Here is a 9,628-nt window from a genome sequence, read left to right as displayed (position 1 = left end):
AAAATTATATGCCATCAAATTTGACAACCTAGGCAAAATGGACAAATTCTTAGAATCATATATTATTCAAAAACTCAACTAGGAAGAGTCAGAAAACCTAAAAAGACCTACAACAATTAAGGAAATAGAAGAAGTAATCAATAAAATACCAGCAAACAAAAGCTCTGGTCTGCATGGCTACACAGGGGAGTTTTACCAAACATTCAAAGGAGAACTATGACCTATTCTTCTCAAACTATTCCAAAAATTCAAGAGAAAGAAAGACTTTCAAGATCTTTTGGTGAGGCCAGCATAATCCTAATCCCAAAACCAGATAAAGATACTTCAAAGAAAGAAAATTACAGGCCAATATCCCTGATGAACATAGACGCCAAAATCCTGAACAAAATACTAGCAAATTGGATCCAGCAATATATCACAAAAATAATTCACCATGACCAAGTGGGATTCATCCCAGGGATGCAAGGCTGGTACAATATTCACAAATTAATAAATATGATACACCACATAAACAAAATGAAAGATAAAAATTATGTGATCATATCAATAGATGCTGAAAAAGTATTGACAAAATACAGCATACATTTTTTATAAAAACTCTCAGCAAAGTGGGAATAGAAGGATCATATCTCATCATAATAAAGGCCATTTATGACAAACCTACAACCAACATTATACTCAATGGGCAAAAACTAAAAGCATTTCCCTTAAGAACAGAAACAAGACAAGGATGCTCACTTTCGCCACTCTTATTTAACATTGTACTGGAAGTCTTAGCCACAGCAATCAGACATGAAGAAAAAGTAAAAGGGATCTAAATTGGAAAGGAAGAAGTGAAACTGTCATTATTCACAATGACATGATACTGTACATAGAAAACCCTAAAGAGTCCATCAAAACTCTACTAGATTTTTTTTTTATCCTCACCTGAGGATTTTTTTTGTTCAGATATAGTGGGAGGGAGAGAGAAGAAGTGAGAGAGAGAGAAACATTGACATGAAAGGGACACATCGAGTAGCTGCCACCTGCACAACCCAACCAGGGCCGGAGACAAACTGCAACTGAGGTACATGCCCTTAGTGGGAACTGAACCCAGGTCTCTCTGGACTGCAGTCCAATGCTCTAGCTGCTGAGCCAAACTGGCCAGAGCAAAACTCTACTAGATTTAATAAATGAATTTGGCAAGGTAGCAGAATACACAATCAACATCCAGAAATCATTGGCATTTTTATACACTAATAATGAAAAAACAGAAAGAGAAACTAAAGAAAAATTCAGTTTACCATTGCAACAAAAAAAAATTTAAGGTACCTAGAAATAAACTTAACCAAAAAAGTAAAGAACCTCTTCACAGAAAACTACAGGACACTGAAAAACAAGATAGAGGGAGCCCTGGCCGGTTTGGCTCAGCGGTTGGCGCGTCGGCCTGCGGTACAGAGAGACCCGGGTTCGGTTCCCGCTAAGGGCACGTACCTCGGTTGCAGTTTGCCCCCGGCCCTGGTTGGGGCCCTGGTTGGTTGTGCGGGTGGCAGCCACTCGATGTGTCCCTTCACATCGATGTTTCTCTCTCTCTCTCTTCCTCTCTCTCCCTCCTGCTCTATCTGAACAAAAAAAATGTAAAAATGTCCTCGGGTGAGGATAAAAATAAATAAATAAATAAACTTAAAAAAAAAAAATAAAAAGAAAACAAGATAGAGGGAGATATAAAAAAGTAGAAGCATATACCTTTTTCATGAATTAGAAGAATTAACATCATCAAAATGTCCATACTATCCAAAGTAATCTATAGATTCACTGCGATCCCCATTGAAATACCATCAACATATTTCACAGAACTAGACCAAATACTTTAAAAGTTTATACAGAATCAAACAAAGACCCCAAATTGCCACAGCAATCTTGAAAAAGAAGAACAAAGGAGGAGAAATCACAATACCAAGTATCAGGTTATACTACAAAGCCACTGTAATCAAAGCAGCCTGGTACTGGCACACGAACAGGCACATAGATCAATGGAACAGAACAGACAACCCAGAAATTGACCCAAGACATTATGCTCAATTAATATTTGACAAGGGTGCCCTGGCCGGTTTGGTTCAGCAGATGGAGCATCAGCCTGCAGACCAGAGAGTCCCGGGTTTTGTTCCCGCTAAGGGCATGTACCATAAAAAAAAAAAAAAAAATTGACAAGAGTGGTAGGTGCATACAGCGGAGTACAGACAGCCTCTTTAATAAATGGTGCTGGAAAAATTGGACAGCTACATGCAAAAACATGAAACTAGACCACCGATTTATACCATACACAAGAATAAACTCAAAATAGATAAAAGTCTTAAATGTGACTCATAAATCCATAAAAATCCTAGAAGGAAATGTAGGCAACAAAATATCAGGCATCACATGAAGCAGAATTGTTACTAATACAACATCTAAGGCAAGGAAAACAGTGGAAAAATTACTATATGGAACTACATCAAACTAGAAATCTTCTGCACAGCAAAAGAAAGGGAACCCACTACATGGAAGAGCATAATTGCCAACAATACATCAGATAACGGGTTAGTTTCCAAAATATATAGAGTATTAATACAACTCAACAAAAGGAAGACAAAGAATTCAATTAAAAAATGGGCAGAGGACCTAAATAGACACCTCTCCAAACAGGTCATTCAAATGGCCAAGAGACATATTAAAAAATGCTCAGTGTCACTAATCATCAGAGAGATGCTAATTAAAATGACTGTGAGGTATCACCTCACACCTGCCAGAATGGCTGCCATCAACAAATCATCAAATAACAAGTGTTGGCAAGGGTGTGGAGAAAAGGGGACTCTAGTACACTGCTGGTGGGAATGCAGACTGGTGCAGCCACTATGGAAAACAATATGGTGTTTCCTCAAAAATTTAAAAGTTTAACTGCCATTTGATCCAATGATCCCACTACTAGGAATATATCCTAAGAAGCCTGGAACACCAATCAGAAAGAATATATGTACCCCTGTGTTCATAGCAACACTATTTGCAATTGCTAAGATCTGGGAAAAGCCCAAGTGTCCATCAATAGATGAGTGGATAAAAAAAGCTGTGGTACATATACACAATGGAATACTATGCAGCTGTAAGAAAGAAAGATCTCTCATCTTTTGAGAAGACATGGAGGTACCTGGAGTATATTATGCTACTTGGAAATAAGCCAGTCAGAAAAAGACAAGTATCACACGATCTCACTTATTTGTGGAATATAATGAACCAAATGAGGTGATGAACAAAACAGACTCAGAGACATAGAAGTAGGGTTCAGCCTGACAAACTTCAGAGGAGGGGGTAGAGGGGGGGACAGAAGAGATAAACCAAAAAACTTATGCATATAAGCATAACTAATGCATATAGACAACAATGCTGGGGGGGTGTCAATAGGGGAAAAAGGAGAAATAGAAGAAAATTTTTTCTGTAAAAAAATTAATTAATTAAAAAACTTTTGCTAAACCTGGCTCAATAGTTCATTAAATAAATTCATAAATTACATGAATTATGAGTTGAATAGTTATGCCCAATCAATCATGGCCCTAATTTTAAAGCTCTTTATAAGATTTGGAAATATTAATATAATTTTTTTTGAGAAAGAAAAAAATAAAAATGGTTTGCATCTACAAAAAAAAAAGAGAGCAGTGCACAATTTTTCACATAACAATAACAATAATAGCAATTGCTGCGAACTTCCCAAATTTGTCTAAAGACATAAACCTACGGATTGAAAAAGCTGGGAGAACCTCAAACAGGATAAATCCGAAGATATCCATACCAAGACATATGGCAGTCAACATTCTAAAAAATCAAGCAGAAGAAAAAATACCTTTTCTATTGGGAAAAAAGCAATTCAAATAATGGCTTCTCATCAGAAATCATGGATGCCAGAAGGCAATGGCGAACACTTTTTGAGTGCTAGAAGAAAATAACGATCAACCCAGAATTATATGTAGAGTAAAACTCTCCTTCAGATATAAAAGGGAAACAAGAGTTTGGCACACAGTGTGTCAGCTCCAGATACTAGAAAGAAACTTAAAAAGGCAGAAGAGGGCCCTCAGACCTCTACCCGAGACCTGTTGAACATGGCATTTAAAGTCTTTAATGCCCGAGAGGACAAGGCTGAGGCCACTCATCAGGCCCGAATGCAGCAGAAAGTAAACCTCCAAACCCAGGCTCTAGTGGCAGCCCTGAGGCCAGCATCCCAGCACGGGAAGGGTACAGGGGACGCCAGACCTAAGGGACGTAACCTCTCCAGGCTGCTGAAGGGAACCCCACCAGGGGCCTGCTTCAATTGTGGCAATGAAGGCCACTGGGCCCGTCAATGCCCATGTCCACGGCCACCTACAAAACCATGCCCAGACTGTAAACAGCCTGGTTACTGGTGGGGCGATTGCCCTTCTCGGGGCGATAGGCTCATCCTTGGCACCTCCACGCGGGGACAGGCCAGCCAAATGGGCCCATCGCTTGAGCTCCTCGGCCTCATGGACAACTGATGCAGCCCAGACTCGAGGACCCCAATCACCCTTGCCGAGCCCAGGGTAAAGCTACAGGTAGTAGATTTTTGCAGAACCACATCCTCGAGGTTTCTCAAGTGGCTTTGAACCAGATGTTGCTTCACCCCTACATGCAACTCCCAACTGAGCCACTGGCCACCAACTTCCCCCATCCATGACACACCACCCAGGAGGAAGCACCCAGACAGACAGCGGTGCCCCTATCTAACACAAAAGGTCAGAATGTAAGGCCGGCGGGCTCCGGGGAGTTACATAACCAGGAAATGGACGGCCAGAGGAGAAATTGAAACCTAACTTGGGATGCTCACCCTGATGCGGCTGAGGTGACACTGCTGGTCACATCCCACCACCCTTCCCAATCAACATACGCCACACCCGAATCTCCCCAGCAGTTAGCCTGTCACCTGACATCACACCTAATCACCCCACCCAGGTCCTAACACCTCTATAAACCTTCCCCAGGCTTTTGCAGCTCTGTTTCTCTTTCTTCCTGGGTGGGATACCTTACATTATCTATGCTGTACTTGACATCCTCGTGACTGTGTTTATGAGGAGATCACTTAATAACATCTCTAAGGGGCACCCCATTCATTGTATCCCTCTGTCTAAATTGAGAAATGGAACAAAATGTAGTCATAGTGTGCTGACATGTTCATAACCCCATAATTGATGATTGGTAAATTATTGTGCTGACTTGTTTATAACTCCATAATTGATGATTGGGAAAGTCACTGTGTGCCCTCTAGCTGAACTTGTTTTGTAAATAATTTAATCAACAGGATAGAGGTCAAAATAACCTCAGTAAATCAGAATACTCCCTGAACCAAGAAATTGTTGGGAGCTGGCTAGTGTTTGACAGAGTCCACCACGGAGCCTGGGGGTCTTGAGTCAGAGACTAGACCTCCCCCACAATCTCAAGGAATTAGGTTTGCATTGTGTTTGTGCAGCTAGGGGCTAAGTGTGACCCAATGTACCTTGAAATACCTGAGATAACAGACTGGGTATTCCTGGGTGTGCCTAGTTTTTACTGGGTGGGCCTGGGTGTTCCTGTTATCTGCAAGGCAGACTAATTCTATACAGCATTGTTGTAGCCCTTGACATTATATCAAGAAGATTCTATTTTCTTTAAACTTTTGCTGTAAGGTATAAAAGGCAGATCTCAGAAGACTGTCACAGGGGTGTTCAGAATCAGACATCAGCCTGCTAGTAAACGGCTCTTATTTGGACTTAAAATAATAATAATAATAAAATAAAATAAAAGGGAAACAAGACAATCTCAGATGAAGAAAAACTAAGAGAATTTGTTGCCAGAAGACCTACGCTAAAAGAAACTATCTTAAAAATTGGAAATTAAAAAGGAAGGAACCCTGGAACATCAGGAAAAGAGAAAGAACATGGGAACCAAAAATATGGGTAAACACAGCAGACTTTGTATGTATAGTAAATTCTTCTTTTCAGTTGTCTAAACTATGTTTGATTGTAGAAGTAAAAATCATAACACTGTATGATGTGATTCTAAATATATGTAGAACTATAAATTGAGAGAGCAAAGGCATAAATGAAAGTAATGTTTCCATACTTCACTGGAAATGGTAAGTTGAGGGCAGTGGTAGACTAAGTTATGAACATAGAAATTGTAATACTAATAGCAAGTACTAAAAGCTCTATTTAAAGAGGAGCACTAAAAAATACTACAAACAAATCAAAATGGAATTATGTTTTTAAAATGTTAAAATAACCTACAAAAAGGTATAAAAATCAGAAAATAAAAGAAAACAAAGAATAAAATGATAGGAGTAAGCTATATATACATATATCAGTTAATACATTAAATGTAAATCATCTAACTATACCAATTAAATTACAAATATTGACAGAGTGAATTTAAATATCTACAAGAAATTCAATTGAAACATAATTATATCAGCAGGCTAAAGTAAAAGGATGCAAAAACATATGCCATGCAAGTATAAGTCAAAGGAAAGCAGTAGCACCTATATTTTTAGCACATAAAACAGAGTTCAGAGCAAACAAAATTTCCAGATTTAGAAAGGAACATTATATAATGATAAAAGGGTCAACTAACCAAGAAGATATAGTAATCCTACATGTGTTTGCACCAAACAACAGATATGAAAAATATGTAAAATAAAACTGACAGAAATTAAAGGAGAAATAAGCAAAACCACAACGGTATTTGGATATTTAAAAATCCCTTTCTCAACAACTGATAGGAAAATTAAAGAGGAAATCAACAAGGATATAGAAGAATTTAATACCATTGATCAGGATAATCTAATAGACCTTTGTAGAACACAAAATCAAACAACAGAATACGCACTTTTTTCAAGCACCCATTGAATGTACACCAAAATAAGGCATATGCTGCCACATAAAACAAATCTCAACACAATTAAAATAACTATACAGAATATGTTCTCTGACCACAGTGGAATCAAATTAGAAAAAATAACAGAAAGATAACAAGGATATCTCCAAACACTTGAAAACTAAACTGAATATTTCTAAATAATCCATGAATGAAAGAGAAAGTTTAATGAGATATAGAAAAGATACATTGAACTGAGTTAAAATGAACATACAATATATCAAAAGTCGTGGGTTGCAGTAAAAACTGTGTTAAGAGCCAAATTTATAGTATTGAAGGTATATGTTAGAAATAAGAAAAAGATCTTGTCAATAATCAGAGCTCTCACATCAAAGACCTTGGAGAAAAAAAACAAAAAACAAAATAAATCCCAAGAAAAGAATAAAGATTAAAGGGCATAAATCAAGAAATATGAGCAGAGAGGATTCCAAAATGGTAGCGCAGTGAATGGAAGCTACACAAACCATCTCCCCGGACCAAACTGGAATTACAACAAAAATAACAACAAATCTTCAGAAAAAAAGCCACAGAAAAGCAGCTTGAAGGAAGAAATAACCAGGGACACTGACCTAATCCTGCTAAGATTGCAAAGGAGGTGTGAGAGGGGGGCTGAGAGCCTACAGGCAGCAGAGGCCTTACCTGTGAGCAGTGCCCTTGGGTTAAACTCCCAAGCAGCTCCACAGCACAGAACCGGGACAGAGGTCTAAAATAGCCACAGGCACTCAACTTCAGATCTGGAAGAGGGAGGGCACACTGGACTGGAACTGTGTGGGGACACTCAGGATTTGGAGGACACTCAGAGCTTTTGTTGAGTTGCGGACATGCAGGAAGGTGGTCATCTTACTCCTTCCTAGGGCTCTGGGGGAAATGGGCAGCCTCTCCCTCAAAGATTCAACCCCACCCAGTGGGCCATTTAAATGCAAATTGAGGCCCATTAACAACCAGCATCTACCCCAACCTCAGGAAATCCCCTTATGTTGAAAACCTGAGAAAGTTTTCCATTCAACTGAGAAGCCAAGGCTCTTCAAGTAACTGCAACTAATAGCCTCCAGGCAAAAAGCTAGAAGATAACTGGACCATTCCTGGGCTAGCAACTCTAACCAGGAAAGTAAGACTTGACAGTGGTGTTTAACGAGGGTCCTCCATGGCCCATCCAAACCCAGAAGAGGGAGCCACAAACACCAACACCCACAGGGAAAATATGGCAGACTGCAAAGCCCACTGTGATAGCCAAAATGGTGAAACACAGAAACAAAAGCCAAAAGCAAAAACAAAAGACCTCTACCGAAGATGAGAAAAATGAAGTGCAAGTTAACAGAGCTAAAATTCAGAGCCATGATCTTGAGGAAGCTCAACAGCATGTGTAAGGACATGAGCACCATGAGAAAAGACATAGAAATGTTGAAAATTAACCAGCTGGAAATTAAAAACCACCAAGAAAAAATGGAGAATGATATATCAGAAATAAATAACACATTGGAAGGTCTAAAGAGCAGAGTAGAGGAAGCTGAAAACTGGATCAGTGAATTAGAAGACAGGAAAAAAAAAAAATCAACCAATCAGAAAACCAAAAGGAAAAAAAAAAATTAAAAAACAGGAAGACAGCTTAAGAGAAATGTGGGACAACAAGAAACATAATAATGTTTGCATCATAGGAGTCCCCAAAGAAGAAGAAAATGAACAAGGGTTAGAGAATATATTCAAACAAATGGTGACAGAAAACTTACCTAACTTGGTGGAGGAAGAAGGCATTCAAGTTCAAGAAGCACAGAGAGCCCCAAGTAAGAAGAACCCAAACAGGCCCACACCAAGACACATAGTAATCAAATTGTCAAAAATTAAAGACAAAGAGAGAATCCTGAAAGGGTCAACATATAAGCAACAGGTTACCTACAAAGGAACCCTCATAAGGCTCTCAGCTGACTTCTCAAAAGAAAAACGACATGCCAGAAGGGAATGGTATGAAGTAATCAAGGTCATGAAAAACAAGGATATGAATTCAAGACTACTCTACCCAGCAAGGCTATCATTCAAAATAGAAGGTCAAATAAAGAGCTTCACAGACAAAAAAGGCCTAAGGGAATACAATAGCACCAAACCAGCACTGCAAATGTTAAAAGGACTGCTATAATTAGCAGGAGAAATAGGAAAAATATATAACCACACTAAACAAAAATGGCAATAAATAAGTACATATCAATAAAAACCTTAAATGGAAATGGATAGAATGCTCTGATAAAAAGACACAGAGAAGCTAATTGGATAAGAAAGCATGACTCACATATATGTTGTTTACAAGAGACCCACCTCATAACAAAAGACTCACATAGGTTGAAAGTGAAGGGATGGAAAAAATCTTCCAAGCAAATGGAAAGCAAAAAATAGCTGGATAGAAATACTCATATCTGATAAAATAGATTTCAAAATGTAGGCCATACCTAGAGAAAAAGAAGGCCACTACATAATATTGAAAAGATCTATCCAACAGGAAGATATAACCTTGGTAAACATATATGCACCCAATATAAGAGCACCAAAACATATTAAAAATCTTCTGAAAGACTTCAAAGGAGAAATCGATAGCAATACAATCATAGCAGGGTACTTCAACACCCCACTGACATCACTGGATAGATCCTCTAGACAAAAAATTAGCAAGGAAACAAAGACTCTAAATGAAGCACTAGACCAAAAGGAT

The 9,628-nt window shown here is 38.6% G+C and overlaps 1 pseudogene; it reads left to right on the top strand.

Annotated features, from left to right (window-relative positions):
* Positions 1–4,109: 4,109 nt before the first annotated feature.
* The window catches only part of LOC118622481, a 47,531-nt pseudogene continuing 42,012 nt past the window's right edge, over positions 4,110–9,628 (top strand).

The sequence above is a fragment of the Molossus molossus genome, unplaced genomic scaffold (assembly GCF_014108415.1).
Source record: "Molossus molossus isolate mMolMol1 unplaced genomic scaffold, mMolMol1.p scaffold_m16_p_9, whole genome shotgun sequence".
NCBI lineage: Eukaryota > Metazoa > Chordata > Mammalia > Chiroptera > Molossidae > Molossus > Molossus molossus.
Note: the sequence above shows the minus strand (reverse complement) of the source record. Positions and strands in the feature narration are given on the sequence as shown.